Below are 13,518 nucleotides of genomic sequence, written 5' to 3'. Positions count from 1 at the left end.
CTTTTGCCCAACATAACATAGTCAATTTTAAATACCTCTCTCACCATGTGAACCATGTTTCCCAGCTGATCCGTCACATCAAGTGACCAGTCTATATGGAAACTGTTTCACAGTATTATACAAATTGACTTCTTTTCACACACCCTATGCATGCTACATTGATACGTGGACAACATGTGATCTCTATGCAGCCGACATTTACACTGAAGGATTCTTTCCCTTACAATTGTAGATCGCTATCCTAAATGCCATTGTAGGCTGTTAAAGAAATGTGTCTAAAAAGAACATGTCTTCCAAGGGATCACGTATATTGGGCTCCAAACCCATCGGCTCGCGCACACCACTCACTCGATATACAGATTCGTAACACTCACTCATGGTTTACAATTAGGATTTTTAGAGGGGATAAATTGAGTACAAGATTTCTTCACTGCAAAGTTGAAATATTGACAGAGATGCATCTGGTTTTACTATGTGTACTGGAAATGTGGTATTTTCTCCTGGGCAACGGACACCACCATTAGCAATTTCCAAGTGCTGTTTCTAGACTGCTTTATATTGCACTATCAATGTATGTAAATGAATCCTGCAAAACTTAATGACAAAAAGAACATGTCTTCTAAATTGTGGCAAAAATGTTTCCTAAACCTTAATGAAAGGAAAGCTTGACATTTACTGCAAGACCAACTACGAGAACCTCATATTAGGGTTGGGCTGCAATGGATTTCTTCACCGGTACTCGGCAAACGTTCAAAATCTTGTCTAATTTGAAAGAAAAACTTCTTCAATTGAGGTTATTCATTTATTACCGAAAAGGTGGATCAGTCAAATGCTACATTCTAGTATTACACAGATCTCCAACCCAGCACCTTGACTCTAGAATGTACATTAACACTTTCAGCAGTACAACCCCCCCTACAACCAACACACCCACTTACACAAACACTCCTTTAACATAAAGTAAAGTACTTTTATCCCCCATTGAGCATGATGAGGTCTACAAGACCCCAAGCAGAAGGACTGACACAGGTTACATAGAGAGCCAAAAGATAGCTGTCCTCTCTGCGATACACCTGGTGGAGACAAAGCTAAAGACAATTCAGTCTCATGTGAACTTAACATGCAGATCGCGACACAGCCTCCATGCTGTGGGAATACAAATGTAGGAAAATGAAACATAATACACATAAACACAGCCGCGGCCCGTGGAGGGAGTTCCATGGGGCGGTAAGGCGGGACGGGGGAGGGGCAGGGTGGGGGGTTCTAAAAACCGGAATATGGATAATTGCAGGTAAGGAAACAATTAAATAAATAAAAAGAATTTCGTTGCGCGCCCTGCATCGCAAAATGCGATGCAGCGCGCGCTACGAAATTCGTTTTACACTATGATTATTCTAGACATGGTAGCTCCAAGGAGGAGCTTCCATCCCCAAAATGGCAGACACTTAAATCTGCAAGTACAAGCTTTATAGAAGCAATATAACATATACCAGTGCTTCAAAACATTTCAGAACCACGACCCAAATTTTGGAAAGACAAACCTTTGTGACCCACCTACTTTTAATGGACATTAGCGGTGATTTTGGAACATAATAAAGGATCATGTGGTAGCGCGTTGTCATTTACAAACAGCACATTTTACGTTAAAATGGCCACTAAATTTGTATATACAGTTTTACTGATAGCACTATATAGCACACAAATGATAATGTTTGGAAATCGGGTTTCTGTGAATATTTCTCATTTGTGCATCTCCAAAGAAAGTGTCTTGATTTGCTTTGATCCTATTAAAATCTCTGTTTCCAACACACTTCAATGTAAAAAAAAAGCGTAATTTTTTGCTTCCATAACTGCTGAAGGAATATAGTTAATTTACATGTATTACTTTTTTTTCTTGTGTGGTGCAAAAAACAACAACCTACAGCCTTTCCTTTCACACTCCCTGTACTCCAGCAAGACTATCCCATAATTCACTTAAAAAAATTGTCTCACTTTGCAGTCAGAGGAAAGAAAGTAAACACCAATCCCCATGTTAAATGAGTAGCGGAAATTAGTCAAAAGACAGAACAAAATGGTTATTTGCCTGTAGGAGTAGTTTTGCAGATTGAAACATTTTCTGGATTCACATGCGAGCCACTCGCCTCCCCAGGAAATGTGGTGAAGCAAGTAAACAGGGAACATAAAAAGAGAACAGACAAAGGGAATACAGCTTGAGGAATTTTCTGGATTGACATGCTTTGTATTATTCTAGCATTTAGTGGCCGTGTCCGGAACTCTCCTCTTGTACAGTAGTACCCCTCTCTCTTTTTGTTGTTGTTGTTGGGCGTTGATGTACCTCACTATTTGGTGCTTAGTCCAGCCTCTCCTGACATCAGACGCTCTCCCTGGAAGTCTCCTTTCATGGTCACAATCTGCACATTCTTTTTTTTTCATTATCTGGCTATTTACCTTTGTGTGCTTCCTTTATGTGTGCTCTCTTTATGTCCCCTGTTTACTTGTTTCACCTCATTTCCTGGGGAGGCGGGCGGGTCGCATGTGAATCCAGGAAATCTTTTAATCTGCAAAACTACTCTTGCAGGTAAGTAACCATTTAATTTTGAAGCATGAATCTTTTTTGGATCCACATGCTGTGTATTGACTTCGTAGCTTTTTTTTCATTGTCGTGGCTTGCCTGGAGATGAGGTTGATCTGGTAAAGAGATGCTTCAGTACTCTGTGTCCCACTTGTGCCTCTCTTCACCAGTACATCAATCCGTCAATGCAGTAGTGTTTTGTGAATGTGTGCACTGACGACCATGTGGCTGCCATACATATATCGTTAATTAGAACACTGGCCATGAAGGCTATTGTAGTTCCTTTCTTTCTTGTCCAATATGCTTTATATTTCTCTCTAGCTGTATGCCAGATCTCCTGTGACACATTTGAGTTGTCTGAGTTATTCGCCTTGCAATGGTTTTCTTGGTAACCGGCCCTCCTTTGTTATTGTCTGTGAATTATACGAAAAGTTGTTTCCCTGCCTGATTGGCTTTGTTTTCTCCATGTAATACATTATCACCCTGCAGGCATCCAGTGTGTGCAATGCTCTTCTGCTTGAGTCTTTGGCTCCTGGAAAAAAAACTTGGTATCTGGATAGCTTGATTTATGTGGAAGTGGTATGTTACCTTCGGGAGGAAGCATAGGTCAGTCTTCATGACTACTCTGTCCTTGTGTATTGGCATTTATGGTTCCTGTATGGTGAGTGCTTGTAGCTCACTTACTTTGGGGAGTGACATCATAGCAATTAGGAACGCAGTTTTAGCACAATGAATTTCAAGGTGACCCTGTGGAGTGGTTTGGATGGTTCTTTCATCAATTGTATCAGTACCGCGTTAAGGTTCCATGTGGGTGTAGGTGCACTCCTGGGTGACACTATTTTTATTTGCCTTTCTAAGACCTTTCCCCACCAGGCTGTAATGGACAGCCTGGTAGGGAATATGAACAGGCTTCCTGTTCCCATCTGAGCACCGATCCACGGTGCCCTGGTCCTGGGCCCAGGTTGACCATACCCAAGACTGGCCTTGCACAGCAACATGGACCAAAATGCAGAAATATTATAATACAAAATATACTTATATAAATGATTTAGGGTCAAATCATATTACCAAAACTCAGAACTATTAGTGAAAAGTGTGTGGATGGGGAGGATCATATGACCAATCAGGTATGATCAATTTTGCTTTGTGTATTTTTCCAATCTGCTTTAAAAGATTTCCTAAGCTGTCTGGGGCGGGCCATCTAGTACCTAGTTGTCCATTAATACATTCATAATGCCTTTAATCTATCAATGCTTCTGAGTTCAGACTCTGATTTCATGAACTGCCGTGTAGAATGTCCTTCTTGGTGCGGCCTCCTAGTGACAGCATATCCCCAGAGTGAGGTCGTCCACATATCGCACGTTTTTCTTCAAAGTTGAGAGATTTGAAGCTTATTTTGCAGTCTGACTCAGTGTCACAATAATGGCGATTTATACTGTTCTTCTCACACTTATGCCTTTTCACCTCCTTTTATCAACTTTCTCATTGTGCACATGCTTGACAGAGGGCCCATGCATGGGTGAGAGGCATTTCAGGAAACCTCTTTGATTTACTTATAACCAGTAATACATATTATTATGACTATTGCTAGTAGTAGTAGCAGCAGTAATAGTGGTAAGTAGTAGTAACAGTAGCAGTATTAGTTGTAGTAGTATTATTCATATTTATAGTGTAAACCCACCATCAGAGAGCAAATGTCTATTCTATGAAGCAATGGGATGAGGGTACTAATACAGTTGTTAAGGGTGCAAATGGCTTCGAAGAGCTCCACAACAGCACCAAGAACAAAAGTCAATCGAAATGACCGGTTTAGAGAAATTTACGATAACCCGGGGGGATTGCAATATATGTTATGATAGCCAAAAAGATGCAGATTATGCTACAAATCTTCTTTGACTTTATTTACCATATTTCTTAGTTTAAAGCTATGGATTTACTTCATGGCCCTTGACTGTATTCGACAATGCAAACTTCACGTTTTGTTGCCTTTCTTTTGCTATTTCTGATTTGCTTTTTTAGCCTATATCTTGATTGTTTCCATTCATTCGACATTAAATAAAGATCTTTCACTCCGGGTGCCACGGAGAATGCCGGTGCCACAAGACACTGGCAGCGCTGCTACTATGCTCATAAATAATCTGAAACTACTGAGCAATTGTAATCATAAAACTAGTAAACACTGCACTTTTTAGGATGATATATGAGGGTGAATTATTTATATATATGTATGTATGTGTATATATATATATGTGTGTGTATATATATATATATTTATTTTTTTCTTCTTTTTTTATATATAGTTTTGGAGACGTTTTCATAGCCATAACACTGAAGCGCGGTTAGTTACTGAGTGCGGATTCCTACAAGATACATCGCGGGAGAGAAGCTGAGTTATAACTCTGCATTAGAATATTCATTCATTCATGAATTAAATTCTGACTCAACAGTGATTGCATTGACTTTTCAAACATAGATGATGAGTCAATCAGACTTTGAAATACACTTGGCATTACCAGCTGATCACCCACAGCTAGTCAAACGTCAGACTAATGCCTCCTCTTTATGTATGCCCATAAAATAGCACACCCTTCACAATCAGTATTTCTCGGTATGCAGTCTATCATTTCGGATTCTCTAGTTATATATAATCACAAGTGTACAAAGCAAAATCAACATGTTAGCTTATAACTGGTAAAAAAGTGGATATCTCATAATATGCATTGACAGGTTACGCGCGTTTTTGCATACTGTAGAATAAGCAGAAGTGAATTGTGCCTCCAAATAAAAATCATTCATGGCCAATTTAAAGCAATCTCCAAATGATTAAGGATTGCTGCATTCCCATAATGCAAATATCATCGTTCTCCATGACAGACGAGTCTGCTTACAAGATAGTATTTCTTAAGCTATGCTCCGAAGCACTTGTAATTACTGTAAAATATATTCACTCATTTTTACAGGTTTCAAAATATAATTCTCCTAAGACTGCAATCAAGCTGTCATAAAGCAAGAATCAGTAGTAAAACCAAAAGAAATGCTTCTTAAAATTGAACTCTTCAGGTTCATTGAAAGCTTGTAGTTTGGATGCAATCTTTTGGGGACAAGGGGCAGCCAAGGTAAGCTACCTGCACTTGTCCTTTCTGTCCCTCAACCATTCTAACTATAGTATCACAAGTGGTTTGTAACTGTGGGATGGTTGACCAGTCCCTAGAAAGATGGACTTGGCGACGTAGAACTCTCTTTCTTATATGCCTTTGCCAACATCAGCCTTACCACTATTCCTTTTAAAAACCTAAACTCACCGACTAACGTGTATTCTTTTCTAGTCTAACTCGATATTTATTAAGGCAAAAACAACCCTGCAAAGTGGGTCTCCTGGTGCTTTTGTGTTTTGTACCAATTAGGCACAGTAACAGTTTCCAAGCGGCAATTTAAAAAAAAATTTTACTGCCAAATATCAGGATGGAGTTCCTATATAGAAACCTCTATTAAGTCAATCTCTTTGCTAATCTCGCTTAACTCATGTTTATTCTTCATCTCCTCTAATGGGTTTCTTCACTAACAATGTGACATCATCTTCTCATCTCTAATCCAACACAACCATGATATTAAGCAGTAGATACAGCCCCGTGGAGGAACCACAGATATTTGGCAACAGTGTCTACAATGGACAGCAGGATAGATGGGCGATACACCTCAGAAATAGCTCGGTAGGGCGTGTCGGCTTAGATAGCAGTGTGTGCGTATGCTAGCAGTGTTGCTGTAGAGTGAACAAGAAAGCATACAGGCATCGAATAGCATATAGCATATAATAACAATATAGATCAGTGAATAGACAAAAGAACATATAGGCCATCAATGGAGACATACTGGAACAAGTTGCTCGTAGGTTGATAATTTGGCCATACAGTAGCAAGTTCTGCATCAGGGTCTCTGGAGGTGGTGAGGCACCGTTGGGGGCAGAAATCAATGGGCTTCAGCTGCAGTTAATCTGATACAGGCAGGTCGTGACAGTGGGGACGGTGTGGTGGGAGATGCCTCCGAGGTACAGGTTGCTAGGCCATTCATCTACGGTGTGACCACAAGTTTAAGGGGGTGAGAGTGCGAGAGACGCAGCTCCAGGCACAATGCGAGGGGCAGCAGTCCCACTAAAACCTGGCACATATGTAGATGTAGACCCACTCACTCGAGACCAGTGCATCAGTAGGGGTCAGCCAGGTCACATGTTTTCAGCCAGAGTTTTGACACACACAAGAAAAAGAGACAATCTCACACCCGTTTTAAATCCTTGACTGGGCAACATATGGACCCTTTAAAACTTTTATTGTTGGTACAATGGACATCGTCCGGAGTTTCTAAGGGTCGTGTTTGAACATAGTGGCCCTCTAAGCTCCATGCCACCTACAGACAAAACCTTTGTGTTGTCCACTTTTGCTCAAAGTTGCATACCAGATGTCAAGCTGCTTGGTCTTAGCCACCAAGTTATGGAACACTTTGTCCTTACCTTACCACCAGCTATCCCGACAATGTGGCATACAGTGGTTTACAAAAAGAGCCAATTTAACATATAGTGCTGATTACCATCGGGCCATCTTATTATGCAGATGGCACAGATATTGATCTCATATTAATGAACCTCAACTTCTTCTTCACAACATTTAGCACATTCCTCATTTGTCACTGGAATAATTTAGCTCTTCTGAGGGGTGCGCACTGACAGTTTAACTCAGTTTTTGTTGTTTTTGGGAACGTTGGTTGCTTTCTCTCAAATGAAGACAAAAGCACTATGTTGCCTTCATCAGGCTTTTCCAACAACACACGGTGTTTTGGTCCCAAATCAATTTTTAATTGAAGCAGCATGGTGCGATTATACTGGGGGTTAAAAATGGATCTGGGCTCTCTTGCTCAAAATTGCTTTCAGGGATACGTGACACTGCTAGGAAATCATCCATTTATCATACTTCACCCCATCGAGACTCAAAAACCCTGAATGATTGTTGGTTTGTGTAACACTGTACTGTAGAAAAAATAATGCAAAAACAATTAAAAACACAACAGACTCTTAAATCTAAACCGATCACTGGAATCTCTTTAAAGGAATCAACACACAAAGAAGAATGAATTTATAAAAAAGCATCCTTTCTGGATAATTATGCAGCGATGTCATGTCATAGACGCTGGTGTGTAGGGGTCATATGCATGTGTTAGATTTCTTTTTGCTATGTAGCAGTATACAAATGGTTTTAGAATAAAATGTCTACTGATCAAACAAGCCGTGGAAATGTTTTTAACGTACCTTACAAATTTCATTCCCATGGAGCATAAAAATGTCCAAGGATCAATTTTGGGGTCTCAGAAGCAGGGAGCTATTTCAGAAATCATGAGTGACTATTGTTGTATTCCGCTTTAGGTGTCCGAATATAGGTTTTCATGATACATGTCCTTATATAGGCATAATTCGCATTGCCCTTATATAGGCATAAGTTCCCAGTCCTTATTTAGGCATTAGCCATGCTATCCAAATACAGGCATGGTCACCTACATCCGTCCACCCCAACGTCACAACGAGTTCTTAGAAACCAGACCCTTAAGCTCTTGGGAGTTCCCCTAGCACAGGATTATTGATTTCTCCAAGAAGTCATTTATAATGCATGAACCGCTATTCCTTAAGGGTTCATTCCTGACGTCTTCCTATGCCCGACTTTACGTCAATGCTAACATTCCAAGGCACCTACCGGGTATAAATATAACTTGCCTTGCCCAAGCAAGTAGGAGGAGACCTCGACTTCAGAGGAGCCTGTGTCCCGGCCTGACGCACTGACAAGAGACGCTATCTTCCTTGCTCGCAGAGAATCCAGCTTCCAGTGTTCTGACTCCCTTAGTGGGGTGTTAGAGTTCGAGACCCGGAAAGAGATTCCCACCTCTCTCATTCTCAAGGTATGGAGCTGACTAGAACCTAGAGGGACTCTTGGCATACTAAAACTTAGCATACCATACTATAGCCTACCATACTATAGAATACATCACCTACTTCTTACCTTGTACTACACTTAGGTTAGGTACACTGGGGTAGACCTAGTTAGAGAAGCATCCTTATGAGTACTCACATTTTTAGCTTATGTTATTTATGCATATGAATATATGTGTCATAGCTAAAAGATAATGCTAGCGCAGTATTATTTCTTTCTACTGCTTACGCTGTACATAATCTATCTCGCATACTGTCTTGTGATTGTAACAGCTCATATCTCTTACACGAGAAACAAGACTGTCCAATAAATCCTTTTATTGAAACGGCCATCTATTCTTTCTGTGTAACTCTGAAGAAACTAAGCATGCACGACTAGCTGAGTGAAACTGTTATCTGTTGTTTCTACGATTCTGAGAGTGTTTCAATTCTAAAGGGAAACAAAGTTGTCATGTTTATGCGGTTGCCAGAAACTAACCCCTTCTTGTTTACAAGGAGTTTCTAGCCTCTGAGTTAGCTGGTACAAATTAATTACATTTAATATACTCGATAGGGGCATACTGACCTCAGTCCTATAGCAAATCTATAGGGTATATTATTCCAAAGTGCAGAGCCTATTAGGGAAATAGAAACTACACTACACTATAAACTCAGTTCTGATGTCAGTAAAATGCTCTTTGAAAGTGCTAAGCTACGTGTGTGCCTTTAAAACTATTAAAGACAAAAAGTCTAAATGGCGTGGAAGTAAAAGTATTTCCAAACTGAAACAAATGACAGCTTTAGGAAGTTACTATTAATGAATGGGTAGATTAAACTACAAGTTGAAAAATGCCCCATAGCACAATTCCAACGCACAGAAGAGGAAAATGATGGTGTTTCAAGAGGTGATTGCACATGTAGAATGTTCTAGGAACAGATACACTATTCAGACGTGGGGATTGATGCACTAATCAATCGAGGATCATATTTTATACGTGCTAACAGACCTTTGTATGAAAGGAATAGAGAAAAGTTAAACATCTTGCATGTTTGACAGCTCCATAGCATGGAAAACACCATACCATCCCTCAATGCAAAATTCATTTACCTGGAAATGTGCGGACCTAAGACACATAAGCTGCTTGGAATGAGCTGGACCCTTTTGATAAATCACAAAAATCAACTTGCAAGTTAATAGAGTATATGATATAAAACTCTATTCTATTTCAAGCTGCTGTGGTGACACAATAATAGCAGACAGCATGTGCTGTGCTTGACCCACTGGGTTACCGTGGTGAATACTTGAGAAAATGCCACTCACAGATTTAAAATTCAGAACACTTCAAAGGGATGTAAATCAGAAGATATCTACGGAACTATAACTTGGTTCGCCAAAGGTGAATTTACCACTTAGGTCTACATTCTCGGAAAACAGGTCTTCAATTTGTCTTTAAGTTGATGATTCCTGATTAAAAAATACAATGCTACGATTGAAAAGTTGGACGAAAAAGCAGTTCAAATAATTTGCACTACTTAAGAGAGGAGTTTATGTGAAATCTCTTCTAAGTACTTTTTTTGATGCTGTAATTTAGTTATGCTTCCTAATTTTTACTTTTAATGTTAGCTGATGTTTTAAGGACCATATTCTTTTTATCTTAACATGCTATTGTAGAGCAAAGAGATGAACAGAAAGACTTAAAGTGTTTAGGCTCTCCTGAAAGTAGTAGGAATCCAAACATGGCAGGTACTTGGTCATGAACAGCATCTCAAAAATCCATTTAGCCCTGACACAATCATTAGAATATGGTCTGATTCTGAACTTTTGCTTGGAATGCTTGGAGTTGAAGAGTGGGCGTTCCCTGGTGAATATTTGCATAGCTAAAGCAACGCTTGTTCCTAGATATTAAATTGAAATCCACAGTGCACTGCCTTTTGACACAGGGGAAAGGGAAATTGCTAGCATTTGGACACTGGTCATGGCTAGACTGATACAGAAGAACCTTCATCGAAAAGCAGAAAGTCCAGAGGAACCAATATACCTTCTTCGAATCCCGCACGCCAGAGCGAAATCAACCTTATGAGAGCCTGGGGGACAGGTGAGGAGCTGCAGTTCAAAAATGGAACAGGAACCAAGTTAAATCATGATCCTGAAAGTGAGAGTTTAAATTACTCACTTGTCCTTTCAATTTCTGTGCACTGTATAAATAAACCATGTTTTTAAATCGACTCTGTAACACGAATTACCAAGAGTCAGCCTGGTAAATGAGTAGCTTTGACTTGGATTTACATTTTTATTAAGCTTTCCCTGAAATTCAAAGTCCTCAACACGGAAAAGGGACACAGAGTTAATGCGGAATCAATCTGGATGATCAAGGGCTAGAGCTGTAAATAAGGATATCTTATTTCATTTCATACCTGCAAGCCCTGCATACCAAGACTTCATTTCTGACTCCTCAGACTGGAGAAAAGGGGCCTCTGAGGGGAATTCTGTCAGGGCCAGTTAATTTCACAAATACCATCACTGCCGCTCAAATATTCCCAGAGAGTATATTTCATTACAACGAAATAGAAATGTTGTATCCTCCGGTATGCCTTCAGTTAGATTTCTAGAAATGTAATATCTTTCATATGTCTCCCAAATGGTGCAATAAATAGCCATTACCTGAAGTTGTGACCCCCCTACTTACAGAGAGAACAAGGGGTTAGTGCTGTAATCTGTCTCTATACTCCTGTTGGTGTCTCTTCTGTATTTAATAGAAAAAAAGTCTGCAAAGGGAAACTCATGGTATGAATGATTTTACATAGAAATGTCGATTTAAAATAAATGCTTCATGGATTTATTTTGATATGGATTCAAAGCGAGTTAACACATTCAAGTATAAGATTTCCCCATTAAAGATGGCCAAAGTTGTTTTTGTATCAATCGCTACGTATAACTGCCTTCATGCACAAACTCCTAGAAACTCTATTGCGTATAATGTTTTCAATTAAAAAAGGATGCTTTTGACCATAGAAGGAAAAGCGGATTTCTGTACTCGATGACAATTTAATCGTGATCGCCGCCATCATGTCCTCCTTCAGCACCATTGCTTCCACGGTCTGCAGGAGGATCTCCACTGCGGAAATAACACGGGTTGCACCCACAAGTTAAAAGAAGATCAAACTCCACTCTTTCCAGTGTACACATAAACCATGAGAAGCGAGCAGATGATTTGCACTTCAAGATTTTTCTCCTATCCTAATCCTCAACAACCCATCTCAGGAATAAATGAAATGACAATACTGTCCATGTGCGATACGTGGGATGAGGAGGAACAATTTTAAAGACAAAAGAGTTTCCTGTCACCTGATATATTCCAAAAACATAACTACTTCCAGATTTGTAAAGCACAATTTATCACCACTAAGGGTATCCAGGCTCTAGGGGGCGTCGGGAGATTAAGTGAGCTATTGCCCAGAGTCACATGATGCTGATCTGAGCTGCCACCGGGGATCGAACCGTCAACCCCAAGTTCCTGAGTCCCACCTCTCCCCTTAATAAAGATGGAGTGATATATCAGGTTAAAAATGATCAGTGTAGGGCAGCAATGGCAAAAGTGTGGTATTGTCCGTCTTCAATTAAATATTACCTCCCTGCCCTATTTAACCAAGCTCCAGATTTCCATCAATACCACAAAATTATGGAGACTAGATGGAATGGTATTGGTATCCTATGATAAATGAGGTCAAATAAATTAGTAGAAAGAAATTCCTTTTGGTAGAAAATATGGCCTGCTCTTCATTCAAATTCCCTAGGGAAGATGTGGCATGTCTTTTGCTGAAATCTGTAAAGTCATAAAATGTTTCTGTTATTCTGGCTTTTTATCATACACCACTCCGCTATTCTGCTAAAAATGTCTGAACTGTCAGCATGGTCAGACTGGGACAAAAAAATAGGACCGGGCACCTAAATAAAAGTGGTCCCCATTAGCGAATCAGAGGGCTTAAAAAGTGGCCCTCGTTTGAACTCGTAAGGAGACATTGTTCAGGTGTTTTGCAAGGTATACATGCATTTGTGCTTGTTACATGCAATTATTGTGCAAATATCAGGGAAACCAACTGTAAAAACCAGCCCATCAGACCATAAAACAGGCCCACAAACCTCCCCAAAATTGGCCTACACGCTGACCTAGCAGGCCACTCGAGCACTGACTGATTGCCCTATTGGCCAGTCCGAACATGACTCTGAAATCACTACAGGGTAGACTATCCCAATTTAAACCATATGTGTGTAACTTGCCCAGGATTGGCAAATTATTGTCAAAACTATTTTGCCAAATCTCACTTAATCACCATTACGGATCATGAAATTATGCCACCAATAATCATATTTAACCTCTTCAGTGCCCATGACGAGATAGTCTCGTCATGGAGCACGGTTGCGCTGTGCCCATGACGAGACTATCTCGTCATGAACCCCACCCACTAGTGCAACGCCCGGCACAGGAGGGGGAAAGGGCGTGGCACTGAAGGGGTTAACACAGGTAACCTGGCTCGCCCTATCTTATCTCATTTTTTGTGTCTATGGTCATTTCCGGACTATGCATCGCTCCAGAATGGAGGACTTTAAAAGATTATCTGACGTTTGAAACATGGCAGGTTAAGGTACTAGATTAGGGATACTGAAAGTGGGGCGCTGGGCCGCTTGCTGTCCATTTTGAAATTTACCTGCGGCCCTCTGGTGAACAGAAGCACTGGGCTGCCATTTACTTGAAGTAGCACTAACATTTAGAAAGCTTTTAAACTGGCAAGCATTTAATTACCCGTTATCTAAAGTAAAGGAAAAGAAGCAAAGAAGGTCTCCAGTGTCACTTATCTTTAGGAACACTTTAATCTTTAAAGACATTGTGCAACAAACATGTAAAAATATGATACGCTCTCTTGAAAATTTCAAAGAGTGTATTTCATTAACATGCAAAAGCAATTCACACTTTAGTACCTCGGGTTATTTTACTCCATT

The 13,518-nt window shown here is 40.1% G+C and overlaps 1 protein-coding gene across 1 annotated transcript in view; it reads right to left on the bottom strand.

The window, feature by feature from the left end:
- The window catches only part of NCKAP5 (NCK associated protein 5), a 704,458-nt gene that overhangs the window by 355,425 nt on the left and 335,515 nt on the right, over positions 1-13,518 (bottom strand). The window lies entirely within an intron of this gene.

The sequence above is a fragment of the Triturus cristatus genome, chromosome 3_2, assembly GCF_964204655.1.
Source record: "Triturus cristatus chromosome 3_2, aTriCri1.1, whole genome shotgun sequence".
Classification (NCBI taxonomy): Eukaryota; Metazoa; Chordata; class Amphibia; order Caudata; family Salamandridae; genus Triturus; species Triturus cristatus.
Note: the sequence above shows the minus strand (reverse complement) of the source record. Positions and strands in the feature narration are given on the sequence as shown.